The sequence below is a fragment of the Bombus vancouverensis genome, chromosome 10, assembly GCF_051014615.1.
Source record: "Bombus vancouverensis nearcticus chromosome 10, iyBomVanc1_principal, whole genome shotgun sequence".
Lineage (NCBI taxonomy): Eukaryota > Metazoa > Arthropoda > Insecta > Hymenoptera > Apidae > Bombus > Bombus vancouverensis.
Window position 1 is genome coordinate 9,223,311 of NC_134920.1, and position 15,963 is coordinate 9,239,273.

The 15,963-nt window shown below is 34.0% G+C and overlaps 1 protein-coding gene across 1 annotated transcript in view; it reads right to left on the reverse strand.

Annotated features, from left to right (window-relative positions):
- LOC117157062 (putative fatty acyl-CoA reductase CG5065) overlaps positions 1–15,963 on the reverse strand; it is a 46,324-nt gene that overhangs the window by 8,220 nt on the left and 22,141 nt on the right. The gene's annotated exons all lie outside the window — the stretch shown is intronic.

Below are 15,963 nucleotides of genomic sequence, written 5' to 3' on the forward strand. Positions count from 1 at the left end.
CACCTGTCGTAATTAGCAAAGATATGAATATTTATTCATTAGATGCATATATAGTTTGCCTTATTCGACGAAGAGTAAAACTGAACTATATCTAACGTCGGCAAAGGGTTTTCCACAGTTCAGCAATCGATATCTTGATTAGTATATACCATGATTTTTATAAGTTGTAATAAAAGTAGGAAGTATAAAGAGAGAACAGTACCTTGATCTCTAGCGTCGTCTTTAATTTTACGCCGTTGAAATGTTATACGTGGTTAACTTGGAAAAAATGCCAAGATACGTGAAAGTATGATGGATGAGTATTAACGCGTATGATAAGGAGCAAAATTAAAATCAGCTTCCTTGAGTAATAAATTCAATCTTTTATTAATTTCTTTATTGAAATGGGATATTAACAAGCAATGATTACGTTGATGATTGATGATAAACCTATTCTTGTTTTGCAGCGTGATAACCTCGTCTTATAGCATAATAAATTTGTTACAGTTGCTTTCGTATCTTTGGCATTTTTCGTTTCACCGTTACGCCCAAGAAAATGGATAACGGAATATCTGAATAAAGTGTTCGCAGAAGTGATAATTTACGAATGTCACATATTGTATAGATTCCGATATCTGTTTGATATGTGTCATTCGACGCGTGTAATATTCTCTAATATAAGAGTAAATTGTAAATATCGTTGAACGAAAGCTCTTATTTGTCATGATGAAACCGCGAAGCGATCATTTATTGCCTTGCATCTGGTCGTGATTATTCATACACGCGATATCGGTTTCCATTGAATGCACGTTTTATCGATGCATCGATGTTTTTTTCTTTCACGAAAATTTTATCTCCTACCAATTCATCGACAAATAAATCAGAGCATCGCATGGAAAATGAAATATTTACTTTATTATTTACTTATTAAATATTTATTTATCGAAGAACGCGCGATGCCGGAGAATACAAATATTCCGTGTTTGTATTTAAAAAGCTATTAAAAAAAGCTCTTCTACTTTTCTTTAATAACGCCTCGAGGGAAATACGCGCGAATGACTGATCTCGATCTAAATTTTATTCATCGCGGAGGCATAGGGAAAAAGAATCGACGAAGAACTGAAGTTTTTCAAAGCAAAGTGCGAATTTTCGGGCATTTAATGGAGAGCTAAAGTTGCAAATATGTACGTTGTACGGGCAAAAATGTAAAAGATATTTCGAAGATGAAACAAAGTGAAAGTTGGAAGTGAAACGAAGATCTGCACAAGTTTCGTTTCTTCAATTCGTCCCTTCGCTTTTGTGGATTTCTCAATTCCGTTGCCCAGAAACGTATTATTGCTGTTTCACCCCGTGTAAATAATAGTAAATTTCAATGAGAATTTTAAAGAATAATTTCTAATTAAAGAATAAGTTTACAATGTCGTTGCATTTTCTATTTTTCAATCTATAGAGTTGTCTAATCAATTTATAAAATCACGAATCCCCATAAACATCTATATGAATCATATATCATCGATGCGTATCTATATGCATCGAATAATTAATTGCTTCAAATAATGATCACGCTGTTTTTCTATGAATATTTCTTCCTTGCTATCTTCTACTGTTTCACAACATCGAGCACTTGCATGGCAAAAAGTGTTATAAAAATAAACGAAAGCAGATACTTTAAATGAACTCCCCAATTTATATCCATAGAGCAAGTAGTCGACGTAACACCAACGCGTCGATTTCATTAAAACGCGTGAGAATCTCGAATTTGGCACGACGACACATTATTGGAACACGAGTCTCGTTTCGAGGACACGTATCCTTGAAAGCAATTATTCCACGTAGCAGTCGAGTTGATTAAACCTCCATTATATTCAACACTAGACCACACCTGTGGTTTAATTATTGGTAATTAACGCGACTTAAATTCGATTAGACTTACATTGGATAGTTGGGAATTTAATTTCATTAGCCTTTTCAAGACGAACCTCTCGTTTAAATTCTGCTACTTAGATGTTTATCTAGTAATTGCTTCACGCCCTTTATTTTAATTTCTTCGAACTTTGGATAATTTTGGAACCTTTAGAGAACCAGACAAGAAATAGCGACGGAAAATATATTAAACAAATAAATTCATTTAGAATTTCCTTCTCGTAATTGTAATATTAAATTCAACGAATTTCGATAACGTCAATTACAATAAAATACCAGAAGAAATATCGCGCTAAAATTCGCGCTCCGTCATTTCTTCTTCTTTTCTTCCTTTCGTTTTTCTTTTGCAGGGAAGGAAGAATAACGTGGATATCTATCAAGCTATGTCATTCTCGTCATCAAGTGGACTCGGAGATCGGAGCCCATCGATAATTCGAAATTCCTAACACGGCTCGATGCTTTTGATTCGCGCATGGATTCAGAAGATGTTTCTTATGAATCCGATAGGATCGTCTGGCTTCGAAGTTTCACATGGATCTAGGACAGGTCTTCGACCTTTTACAGACAATGGATCGAAGTTAACATCTGTGGCTCCATTATATTCGACTTTCGTACTATTACTCGAGTGACCAATCAAACGACGATCAACTTCGGGACTTTGAGAAATCTTCAACTCGGTCGAAATTGTTCGCGCGTAGAATATCCATCTTTACAGTCTGAGGATTATTCGCGATTGCAGCGTCGCGACAGTAATATATTTGTTAACGGAACTTGCTCTATGGGTACGCCTCGTATTATGTGTATATGTCGTCGAACGAACGCAAACGTAATGGATGACGTAACACGGAATCGTTTTTTCAAGATTCGCATGTAACGTGTCTTGAGAAAAGTGTAAAGTCATTGCGTTCTAATCTGGAGACGACGATTATCAGAGAAGGCAGTCGAGAGGCGTCGTGACGTAGGTTACTCTCGCGCGTCGACGTCGATCTGCTTTCTGCGTTACCTAATCGCTCCTTGTCCTACTTCAATGTTTGTTTTTTCGAGCGCATTGGCCGCGGAAAAAACATTAGCGGCCGCGCTTAAAATAGCCATTTTACATGAAATCTGGTAACATTGGGAACCGAGTGATTTTGCGATCGAGCTTCGGTGCTCGAGTGCCATCATTCTGACCTTATGTCTGCTTCGAAATTACGGTGTTCTTTGATATCATTTTCTACCTCATTTCGCATAATAAAGGCTAGCAATTATATAATTAAAAAATGACAAAAACTAGTTATAATGAAAATATAACAGCTGGTATTATACGGTTGCTCGCGAATGTATTCAAAACTTGTAGAAATCTTTTATGAATATATTAGGTACGTGTGTGAAGTGTACACGGGATGAAAGGGGAATGTCAATTTTAACGAATTTTGGGTAAAATTCGAATAAAAATTTTCCTGAAATTTACCGTAGTTGTAAGAAATTATATTGTGTATAACGTACTTTTCATTTTTTACAGTTTAATGTGTCGTGTATTACTTAAAATTGTAAGTGAAAGTTGAAGATGATGCGGAATGAAACGTGGAATAGAATGCTTCATTTTAATATAATGAGAAAATATAAAGTTGCGACATTGCATACTGAAAAATAAATTTCCGTTTTTTTGAGAAACGCTAGAATTTGACATTTTCCATTTTTCCTGTCGTTTTTTCATATATATAATATAACATAAATTTCAGGATATATAATACAATATAGATAAATATAAATAATATAAATAAATAACTATATAGAATATCTTGAAATTTTATTAGCACTGTAATGAGTCTTGCCTGTCGTATCTCTTCTACATAAATACGTTTTATTCTGAGAAGATTGAAAGTGTAAATAATTGTTAATTCTTCTTTCGTAATTTATCTATTTAAACATCAGGTGCAAAATTTCTCGAGGAAAATAATTTTCAGATATAAGGGAAATAAAGAAAAATGAACAATCAGAGGAGAATTATGTTTCTCATGTAATAAATTTCTTGGTATTCTGATTCAGTCTAGATTGCACGATTATCAAAATCACGTACACGACATATTTAATTTTGAATATTTGGATAATTAATAGACACTTAAGCACATAAATTCTTGTTACGACATCGTGGTGTAACTAAACGTAATCGATTACATAATATGTAAAACGATAAGGATCATCACATGTTACGTATCATAGAAATGGAAGAACGTGTGTATTTCACACGTCGTTAATTACGTATGTGTAACAGTTCTTTAATTACGTATAATTTTAAGCAAAAGTACATTCGCATACACTTTACATTACGAGTTACTGTCAAGTAGACAACCGATTCTTTAATCAATCATTTCTGTCATTGGTAATATTTGTATACCATTATCTATCATTTTTTATTATTTTACAATTACCTACGCAGAAGATGAAGAATAGATGAGAAATGTAATCAGAGATCTTTAATGTACCATGTCAATTACTCTTACAAGATTAATCGATTATCCTTGGAGAATCATACAAATGAGTCTTATTTAGAATTATTTGTTGGTTACAAGCGTTATATGAAATCTATGTTGACGAGATGTTCCATTTTACTATATTCCTTCGATAAATCGAAAAAACAACAAGCGTTGCAGCTATTATTGTAAATATTAAACATAGCGATATACATGGACCTATTTAACATTTTATCTGCAACGCTGGGGGTTATTCTATTTAATCAAATAAACATGCACTCCGACTTCTTTGTATCATTCGTGTGATAATTCAGTTATGATAACGTCGGTGTAAATAAATAAACAATAGAGTCTAGATGATAAATCTCGCTCTATTTGCAAATTTGCACGCTTTTCCTTTTATTTTGTCATTTTCTTCTCGCGCGATGTCAACATAAATGGTTACTTTCAATTTCTTCCTCGACGACATCGTAACTGTTTTGTCATTTAGATTTTTGTGCATTAACAGGAAATTTGAAGATATTGCGATTATGTTTTCGGTATGTTGTTTTTCGCCTATTTGAGCGTTATGTGTCGTAAAAGGAGTTATTATAATAAAAGTTGCGGTGTAAAGGCAATCGTGCTATTATGTACGATTTAGCGAACATTTATACGTTTATGGGTTTACCAAGTTAAATAAACGAGTGTGGAGAATTTTCTTTTTTCATGAGAAACTTTATTGCTCCTTCCTATTCATCTTTTTATTACTATTGTTCGTTAGAATCGAATGCCTCTACGACTTTCATTTTTGTGATCTCTGTAAGTGATTTATAAGTCTGAGATCGCCGAGTAGTTTTAGAGCAGGATTCGTTGATAATAAAAAGCTGAGTATTTGATATACAGGATGGTCTAAAAATCAGTCCCGAAAGTTCTCACGCACTTCCTACAATCGGACAACGAAATGTTGATCAGTTTTCAACCAGTTACATATCGCAATATTAAGAATTCCAAAAAAGATTTTGACGAAATACATTTTCTTCGTATCTCCTTTATAAAATATTCCTAATTTTTTAGTATAATTAATTTCTTCTTATTTTATTTAAATTTTATTCAACGTGTCGTCGATGACATTTACTGACAACCGCTAGAATGGATCGATGTATGCGTATTATTAACAGAACGTGAGTAAATCAGGTTGCTAAGTACAACATAGAAAAATACATTGAAGCTCGACATGTGACAAGATGCTCTCTATCTTTATATACAAAATATTTCAGCTACATATACAAGGTAGTGCCCCATATTCTAGCGGAATATTAATTATTATATATAACAATATTTGTATATCAATCGCTGCTTTAGCACCAATCAGAAATATGTATCTCCCATTCTTACCTTGTTCACTAATAATCTTAGAAAGCGCATGTGTCTTTAAACACTCAATAAAAAAAAAAAAAAAGAATTCGTGTGTATTATCGCTAAAACATATTTATATTGTCGTGTAAGCCGCAATTCTCAGATACTTCACTTCAAACACTTCACACACTTTAATCGTTTAATACCTTTAATCCATCGCTTCTTAATCTCAATGAATTATAGCTTTTGACAACAATCTCTTCCAATCTCGTTACGCAATTTAATATCGCTCTCGTATATCATTCAACACAGCTGTCAACATCAAGTGCAATCTGATGCAATTTATTTAGTTATTTTACTCAATTTTGTACATCATTGCAACATACCCATCTCGTTACGTCAGAATATCTTTAAGTATTTTTATACTGCTCAGAAACAATCCAACATTTTCAAACACTTTATCAGTTTGAAAATCGCCAATTTGATCTATCACACCTATTAGTAACACCTGTTACATACTGAAAATGGCCATTCTGCTATACAGTAATTTTTACACGTACAGGATGACGAGAGGAAGAATATGGGATCATTAAGATTGCAATTTTAGTATTAAACAATGTTCGTCAATACAACGAAAAAATACACGTTAAAAATACACCATGATGGATACTTGTCTGAACGCACAATATTATATCTATATAATAATGTTTTGCACATTACAACGTCAGTTTCTGAGTAAGGCCGGTAGCTTCCACGTCATGTGACGCTGAAGTAGTCACGTATGCCGAGAAATAACACGCTGTTGTTTGTTGATACGACGTGTTAACGAGCCTACGTATTCTTACACGTCGATACTGCTAAAACTGTGACGCCTTTGTGCGTGCAGCGTGTCACTATGGCGGTTCACGCTGTTTCACGAGGATGGTATATTCGTGAATTTCCAGAAAACGGGAAAACACGAAAGTAAAAATAGGCTGGTTATTTTGATACAAAATAAGGGCAAAAGGTCCAGATTTTATTTTCTATTAGAGATCACTGTGAAGCGAATATGTAAATATTATCCAAAGATATAAATTCGTAAAGTCGAGTTTTAGTTCAAACTTTATAATTCTTCCCCTTGTATTTTTGTTTTTTTTAATTAAGTCGTTTCTTACACACATTGTAGGAAGTAATTGACCGTTTCGTAGCGAGCTGTCAATATTTTGCGATATTTTGCACTATAATTTTTCGATGGCTTTGATTGAACCGTCGATTTTAACGTTTGAGTTTGTGTTCCGTTTAGCAGTCAATTTTCCAACGAGGATACCACGTGCGCCAATAACAGGCCATCAACATTTTCGAATTCCTTCACAGAGCACGCCTACGAACATTTTCATATCGAACAGTGGCGAGTTCCAATACGATGTTTCACATCTTTTATTAAAGTTTTCTAGGAATTCAGCAACTCCAAATGTACTTTTCATTCAACGTATCGAATCTTATTGTTTCATATTTTTTATTTGCATCTAGAAAGACGTCAATCGAGGAGGAATTCTCTTGTAGAATGTTAATCAATGTCCAAATACAGAACAGATATTTTAACAATTTGTACTGAAACAATTGCATTCAAATCGTACAAATTTGAATTCAGAAATGGATTAATGTCGTTTGAAATTTCCGTTTCAATAAACAGCGTCATATCGTTGAAGCGATCTGGAATCACTTGACAGAGGCATGATAGGAAAAAATAACGCTACGAATTTCGAACTAAAGTGCCGTCTGACTTTTATCTAAGTCGAATGAATAACGATTGCATATTCCCTAGTTATGTCTAGTATACGTCTAATGAAATATTTCTAATTATAAATCAATTGTTAGATAATAGGTATTATAATTTGATGAAGATTGGTGGTGTACCAAAGATCAAAGAGACTAGTCCAGATATAGTTGGAACTGAATTATTTTGGACAGTGAATAATTTGAAGCAAAGCAGATATATATATATATGTGTGTGTGTATATTTTACGTAATTACTATCTTCTATATTTTTTCTAGTAGCTTATCAATCGACGTTCCCACGGATAACTGACCGAGTCGAATGAGTAAGACGTGACAAGTATGGATATTGTGTAAGAAACAAGAATTTTTAACCTAAGAAATTTCCATGGTCGTGATTTCCTGAAAAATTCCGATCAATTAGGATTCACCATTCTAAGGAATCATTTGGAGTTTGAGCAAAACTCGAAGATTGAAAAATTATGTTCTCTTATTGACGGAATTTTCCAAATTACTTCCCCATTGATCCGAAAGAAATTCAAGTTCCAAATGGATGAGAATCGTTTCTTTCGATTTTTGGAAAGTAATCCGAAGATACCACAAAATTTGAAGATTGGAAAATTGTTCCCTTGCGATGAGAAAAATTCAATAGGATCTTCCAGAGTCAATGACAAGATAGGAGAAAAAGATCGTATATGGTTGAAATGTTGCATTGAAGGGGAAACTACGTTGACTATTTCAACGTTGTAAAGTCGATCGGAAACTTTTAAATGGAATAACTTCGCATTCCGGATGAGTGTCGGTCGACGAGCATAACTTTTCCGAGGCATTCCTCCTGTAAAATTCCAATGTACGAGACACTAGCCGCTACTATCGTTTTCAATATGTTAGTTGTGACAACTGTCTAATACGAAACTTGAACAATAGTTATAATATGACGATTTTATTTCAACAATTTCCGGAAGTACTTGAGAAATGAAGATATACCGCATAAGAAAAATGTGGATAACATAAATTGCCTCAGTGAAACTCTTGTACGTCATCATAGTAGCATGAATGATATTGATATGAAATTTTATTATCTATCAAGTATAAAGATTGTCCTAAGATGATTGAATTAGAAGATAAAGTTAAGACTTCTACCAAATGATTAAATTTTTGAATAAGTACTATCTCGTATGGAATACCAAAGAAAATTAAGGAGAAACACACTAAACTTGTTAATAAAATATATTTCTTTTAAGAAGTTGGATCTTAATTGAAATGTTCAACTGTATCTGTCTCATTCGTCGAATATAGTATAATCTTATTATTACCACTATGTAAAACAATCCTCTATCTAAATTCCACTTATCTAATTAGATATGAAAGTATAAATTTGCCTAAATTTATTCTAGTGATGGCGTTACAAACATTGTTGCTCAGCATTCATCACAGAATACCTACAATTATTCATACTTTTGTATTAAAAAGACATGTGCACAAAAATATCGTCTTTTGGAAAATTAAACGCCAATCACGTATATAAGCAGATAATAAAATCAAGGAATTCCCTAATGGCGATTAACTTACTTTGTAAATGTTCACTTAACGATCATCGACAATAGATTTCTTCTGGCAAGAATTACTATGTGCATGATTCATTGAACACAATGGACAAATGAAATTTCCAAACGTAGCCAAACTTATCTCGAATCTATCAGATATTCCTGATATATGCTGTTATAGGCAACGTATAATGATAGCGAACGTATTAAACATCTGTGACGGGAAGTAAACAGGTAATAACCTGAAGAAAAATAAGAAAAATGAAATATGTGTAGCAATTGCTTACTTGATTATCAGCGATAAAATGTATTATCATTATTGGTGATTAATCCCACTTGAAATTTCGAACGATTATCGACACTATAATCGTGGCGTCTGCTTAGAATCGTCGGAAAACCATTGAACGAGAAACGGATGGTCGCTTATCGTGCACGTCGTATGTATGTAGAATACGAGTGCAGCAACAGGTAAATAACGGTGTCGATTTATCGTATACTATCCTATATCTCATTAATCACACAATCGGCTGATCACGATTCCATCGAAGGCAAACCGGTGATTTCCACTCTTGTCACGAGGTCTTTTACGTCACTGATCATAGAGGAGAAACGACCAGCGGGATAGTCCGGGAGTTTCGCGTTATAAGCTTTGCTGACGTTGTTACTCATCGGGAAATCCGGGTAGATCGTTTGAGACGCCTTAGGGAAGGTTGAATACGAAACAGGAACTTTGGAGGCGGTTTCGTTTCTCACGAATTACCAACCTCTCTGAACAGATATACTATTGTACATAAGTATATTTAAACATCCCAAGTAATTCGATCAAACGTGATATTCTCCGTTATATTTTCAACATTATGGTAGAAGAATGTTTCTCTGCGATTTAAGTCTTTTATTCTTTGCCTTTCTTTTTGTAACTGGGATCAAATGCTTCACTGAATTTAAATCGAAACGAGGAACATGCCTAGATCATTCATGTGCATTTGTATAACTCGGTTCCATGCGTGTCTATGATGAATGACTGACATTCCAGAAAATTTATGAACTGTTAGAACATAGCTGGAAACGCATATTTAAAGCGCTCTAAGATTCTGACATTGAATATACAGTCAGTTCATCCATCTCTAATGGTCCAATGTTAGGCAATCTGTTGAGAAGTTTTATCATAATTATTTGTATAGTTATTATCTGTATTAGTTTCGTGCTGACTAATTTTTTTAAAAGATAAAATAGTAAAGGTATATGTATAGCAGGAAGAGAATCTATATTTCTCTAAGAAAGAATAAATAAAAGAATGTTTTCCTTTTTTCCCCCGTTTTTTCTCGATTTTTCGACTGACGAAAATATTAACAAGACAATTAAATTGCAAAGAATTTCGTGAATTATTTCTACGCAATTCGTGTAACGTTATTAAAAATGAAATATTATTCGAGATATTTGTATCTATGTTGCATCGTGATTATTTTTATTTCATATAGGAAATCATTAAGCGTGAGCCGTCGTTTAAATTATCGAAGCGCAACAGTGTCGCGAAAGGTTAACATAGATCATAGTAATCGACGAAATTAACGGTTCTCGATGCTAAAAGTGAAGCAGATAACGCGTGCGAGGAATTTCAAGTACATCGCTGGCTAGGAAAGCCATTGCACAAGACTTTCATCCGATTTCTAGTTCTTACGGAGCCGGTTGAAACGTTATAAGCTTAACCATCGAACGTCGAACTTCGAGCAACTCCTCTCGTTCAAGTGAATTTCGTTCGTAATGATATAAAACCATTTTGCAAAAGAAACGCGTTAGTATCGTTAGTTCGTGCCCTCGTACAGTTGCATTAAGTATAACATGGCCATTTTCGGCCCATTATAATCTCGTTTTTAGAAAACAAAATATGCTAAGATATATCTTCGAAATATACTATCATTCGAGCATGTAAACTTTATTTGTAGTAATTTGATTTTTGGAGAATTTTATGGTGATTTGAATTACTACGCTTTTGGGATCTTCTATAGTTTTAATTTAATGGTTTAATAAATATGAGATACGGTCTGTCCAATATAATTCAATGAAGGGCTCGGTGAACAAAATAAAAGAATGACACAAATGCATCTTTTTTTAAGAAATAAATTAATGAGGAAACACTATGCATATAGTTAAAATTTTGTATTCATAAATGTCCGGAGGCACACAAATGTTTCTGTCACAAATTTAACTTTCAGTTCTATCTGTAGTTTAATTAAATACACAAGTTCATCACTTTTAAATACTCCTTCGGGGTAATTAAGTAATAATGAAAACGATGATTACAGATACAGTTAGCTTTCAATAAACTAGAAGAGAAACGTATATCTTAAGAAAATTGATCTGATGCACTGGAGTCTAAGTATATTTTTCCTATCTTCCAAGAGCATTTGCATTTATCGGAATATAGTATTCGAAGAGCATGGAAGAAACCATTATAAGCAATTAGTTAATCTCGAAGACCTTGTGAAAGATAAAACCGAACAACGATTATGAAAAAACTTTATCCGTTATATACATTTCAGAGGATTACTCAATATTTTATCAAGTTACGTGAAAAACGTATGTGAGTTTAGCTACCTAGTTTGAAGAGTAATGTACTCAATCGAACGTTTACACGTTGTAGATATTGAAGAAACATTCAGATTTTAGCACTTCACTATGTACGCAATCGAGAATGAATCACGTCTATGTAATAGCAATGACGATAACTTGCTTTCGATAATTTGGGAAATTTTCTCAAGTTTTTCTCAATGACGTAAAAGCTTGGGCCCATTCCATCATTCTAAGTTCATTGAATTGTCTATAGTCATTCGTAATTGATAGTTTTACTAAAAGAACAAAAGGAAAGAATATAGCCGAATGCAGAGCATGAAACACACATTTTTTTAAACTATTTCAACCCTCCATAATACGATGGAACTTCAAAATTAAATATGTGCGCGAGTTTGAAGCCATATCGATATGTTAACAATTTTATTTCTTTGCTTAAGATTGTACTGTGGAAATTGCTTTATGTAAATACTCGTAGATTACTTGATACCGATATAATAATTAAATACAAGGCTACAGTGATAAGTAACTAATAATGTAAGATATTAAAGATATAAATACACGAGTATGTTATGTTGTTAAAAAAAAAAATGGAGTGTAAGTTACAAGGCAAGTGACAAACTTACATACTAACATACAGTGTATGTTAGAGTTAAGTGTTTAATTGCAAATTAAGCTTAGAATATCGCAATAGGCGATACAAATTAATATCTTTGAGAAAATGAAGAAGATTTTTTGCAATGTTTTTTTAATGATTTAGACGCGTCTGAATATCGTTTGAAAGAGCGAATTTAATTTATAATTGAATAAAACAATTAAATAAATATCATTTTTAATTATACGATGCATTTATATAGTACAAAAGCATTGTTCATGGCAGGTTCGAAACAATGCAGACGATTTAAGTCCTTTAACACGATTGACGAGATCGCTAAGAGTTTTCGAGATCTCAAACGATTCTCCAAATTGCCAAAATTATTATCGTTCTCTCTCTTAGCTGAAATTCGGCACTGAAGTATTCCTATAATTATTGCAGTGCGTTCCAAAACCAGATATCGTTCCCAGAAATAATTGGGTAAAAAGTTACACTGTTTATCGGATACACAGATATCTCTGGGAAGGATTCATGGGGAAACACCATATTTATCATGGATTTCTCGAAAATGGAGGGAAAGAATACGGCAGAAACGCAGATGCCTCTATGAACCACTGAAAATGCACGACGCCTCCAAGTTCGTGGCAGAAAGGTCATCTGGCAAGGAACAATGCCTTCTTTTCCCCAAAAATAATCTACCTTAAGAATATATCGTCGATTACAAGGCTGGACGATTCTGCATTCGCATCTGTGCGTTCTGGTTGCCCATTCTACTCGCTTTTCATTCGGCACGCAATATGAAACGTTATCATGAGAAATGTAATCAAAGGAAATGAAGATATGAAGAAATGAAAAAGACAAAAATAAAAGAGCAACGAAATAAAAAAGGAAACAAAAAGAAGAGAAATACAAAAAATAACGGAATCATATGATAAGGAGTAATAGACCAATAAAAGAGTAAAAATAAGAGTACAGGGAAAGTATATATATAAAAATAACGAAACCGACGAACAAAAACTCAGCTGGACGGATAGTGGGTGGATCAATAAATATGTACATCGAATACCTGATTAACGAACAGTGATTCCCCTAGTTCGTAGGAATTATTCTCGCAGCGTTTACGTTAGTCGATCGTGGGATATACGGAAAACGATTCCGAGAAACGAACGGATCTGGTGCAACGTGGTTGCGATTTATGGAGCATAGAACGTCACGGAATCTCTGTGACTCGCTGCTTTAAGTCTGATAGAGTGGTGCTCCTAATGTGAAACAGTTTAGCTCGCGACTGAAGTAGAAAAATATCTCGGTCGCATTGAAGGTTGCTATATATTACGCGCGATTATATTTATGAACAGAAATTTATGGATTTATGAGAAATTTATGAAAATATGGCGAATAAAATATCTAGAAGTTTAGAAAATAATGTTTGGTCTAGAAATTTATGAAAATAATGATTTAGACAGACGCTCTTAGTTATTACTTGTGAAATTTTGGACCTGAGTCTTTAGAAACTTAATATTTCAATATCGAGGAATTACTTTGTCACATTATGTTAGATCATTGTCTTGAACATAAAAAAATATTGAGATAGCTGAGTGCTGACAATTAGAAAACGCTGGTTTAAGCAAATAAGTCGGAACTAAACATGATAACAACTATGATTGCATCATTCTTACGTTCAATGGAAAAATATGAAAAATGAGTTAGTTAACAGACGAGCAACGACAATCTGTCTGAATTCCGCATTCCAATTCTATGTCGCATAAATAATATAATGACGAAATGTGGTTGTTTCAGACGAAATTATAAATCATTCACGAGATTCTTCATCTGAGACACAATGCATTTACACTGAAAAATATAGCAATTGTGTTACGTATGACACGTAATTATACTTTTTTCCCAAAGAAATGTTATCAGGGTTCTGTTGTACAATAGCTTACCAATCAATAATACTAATAAATTAACAAGTTATAAGTTACAGGCTATAAGCTTCCTTCTCGTAGTTTTGCAATTTTATATCAGATAGGATAATCAATTAGTTTATAATTCAGAGAAATTTGCAATTTCGTTTACAACGAAAGAATAATATATTTTGTATGACAAAATATTATTATGCGCACCATAGTCGGTGAAATTCAATATATACAAAAATTTGTATATATTAAATGCTCCAACATTATATGTAAATTAAAGAAAGAAAAGAAATTGAACAGAGATCTTATAATACTGTAGAAATAAGATTGTGTGCATACTATTTTATGTTATTCAAACTCCTGAAGCATTAAATATTGGTTTCATAAAAAATTGTATGTGACAAATGATATTCGTTCAATTCGAACATAATCAAGTCTGTAACTATATCATTTCCTGAACGCGATTAATACACGGCCAAGAACATGTTAAGAGGCGTATCTTCTCGTAAGATAAGTGGACACCGAATCATCGAGCCATCGTTGACGTCTGATATTATGAAATCCCTTTCACCTTACTTTTTCGTAGACTATCCTAGATTCAGAGACAATCAATCTACATTTGCAAGGAGTCATTCAGAACACCTACGTTTCTCTTTCTTCGAATTTCCAAGACGTAACTCTTCGACGTCACGCAGAGTTTCAAACTCTCACCTTTTACATCCCGAGTAGATTATTTCGTCAGTTTTAGCAATTCTCTAAGACTCCAACTAACAATAAGTTTGATCTAAAATAAGTCTCTTTGATGATTCATCACGACTAATTCGTCCAACGAAACCTTAAACCAGTCCCATTTTGCTGTAATGAGAAGCTTCACTTGAATTTATATTTAATATCGTCGATTTTTTGGTTTACGTAGAAATCGTAGAAAATTTGTTGTACGAAACTGTCAGGGGATCGCTACTGTGAACGACCCTGTTGCATTCATCAAGAAAATAGAGCTGAAGAAGCTTTATAGGCTTGATAGATTGATATTCTGTTTCTATGATACCTAAATTTCTTCGTAAAATTCCTAGAAACCTCAAGTAGACCGGAGACCAGACTATCACAGCGCAATATCGAAAGAAAATCGAACAGCATGACCTCGACATTCTAAGGATTTAAAAAACTCATCGTAAACAATCATCCCTGAAAATTCCATGAAACTTCCCAAAATTCTCAGCGGAATTTTAAAAAATCTCAAGCGGGAATAGATCGACCAAAACCGATCACGGTGTGATGAAAGCCAAATGAAACCAAAATTGAACAGTCCAACTTCAAAGCTCGATACTGTGTTCCGCTTTAGAGATCTAAAAAACGCATCGAGGCCAATCACGCTCCCCGAAAAAGTTCTATAGAATGTTCCAAAAGACTGTGCAAAATCTCAAGGAGAAATAGCAGGATCGAACCGAGCATGGCATGACGAAATCAGAATGTAAGCCGAATGAAACGAAAATCGAGCAATCCAACCTTCTCCACGCACGTATGACACTCTAATGATTTAAGAAACGCATCATCGTGGGCAATCACGTTCCCGAAAAATTTCGAGCAGATTTGGTCACGTCACGTGGTTGCACCGTGACCGAGCGAGAATCCCGCGTGATTGGTGGATACGCGAATCCGACGAAAGGTGGAAGTCAAACCTCTCTTGATTATCATCTCGTATCTTTTTCTTTCTCGCTCGGTGAACGACGATAAGACCGAGACAGAAGGATGAAAAGGTGGATCCAGGGAAAAGGGTCGCAGTTCCTCGCGGAAAGAAACGCGAGGGAGGATTCGGATCGAGTGGGGTATAGGCTACAAGCTGAGTGGAGGGGGCGCAGCCGGCACTCTCCTTCGAGTATATATGCTGGAAG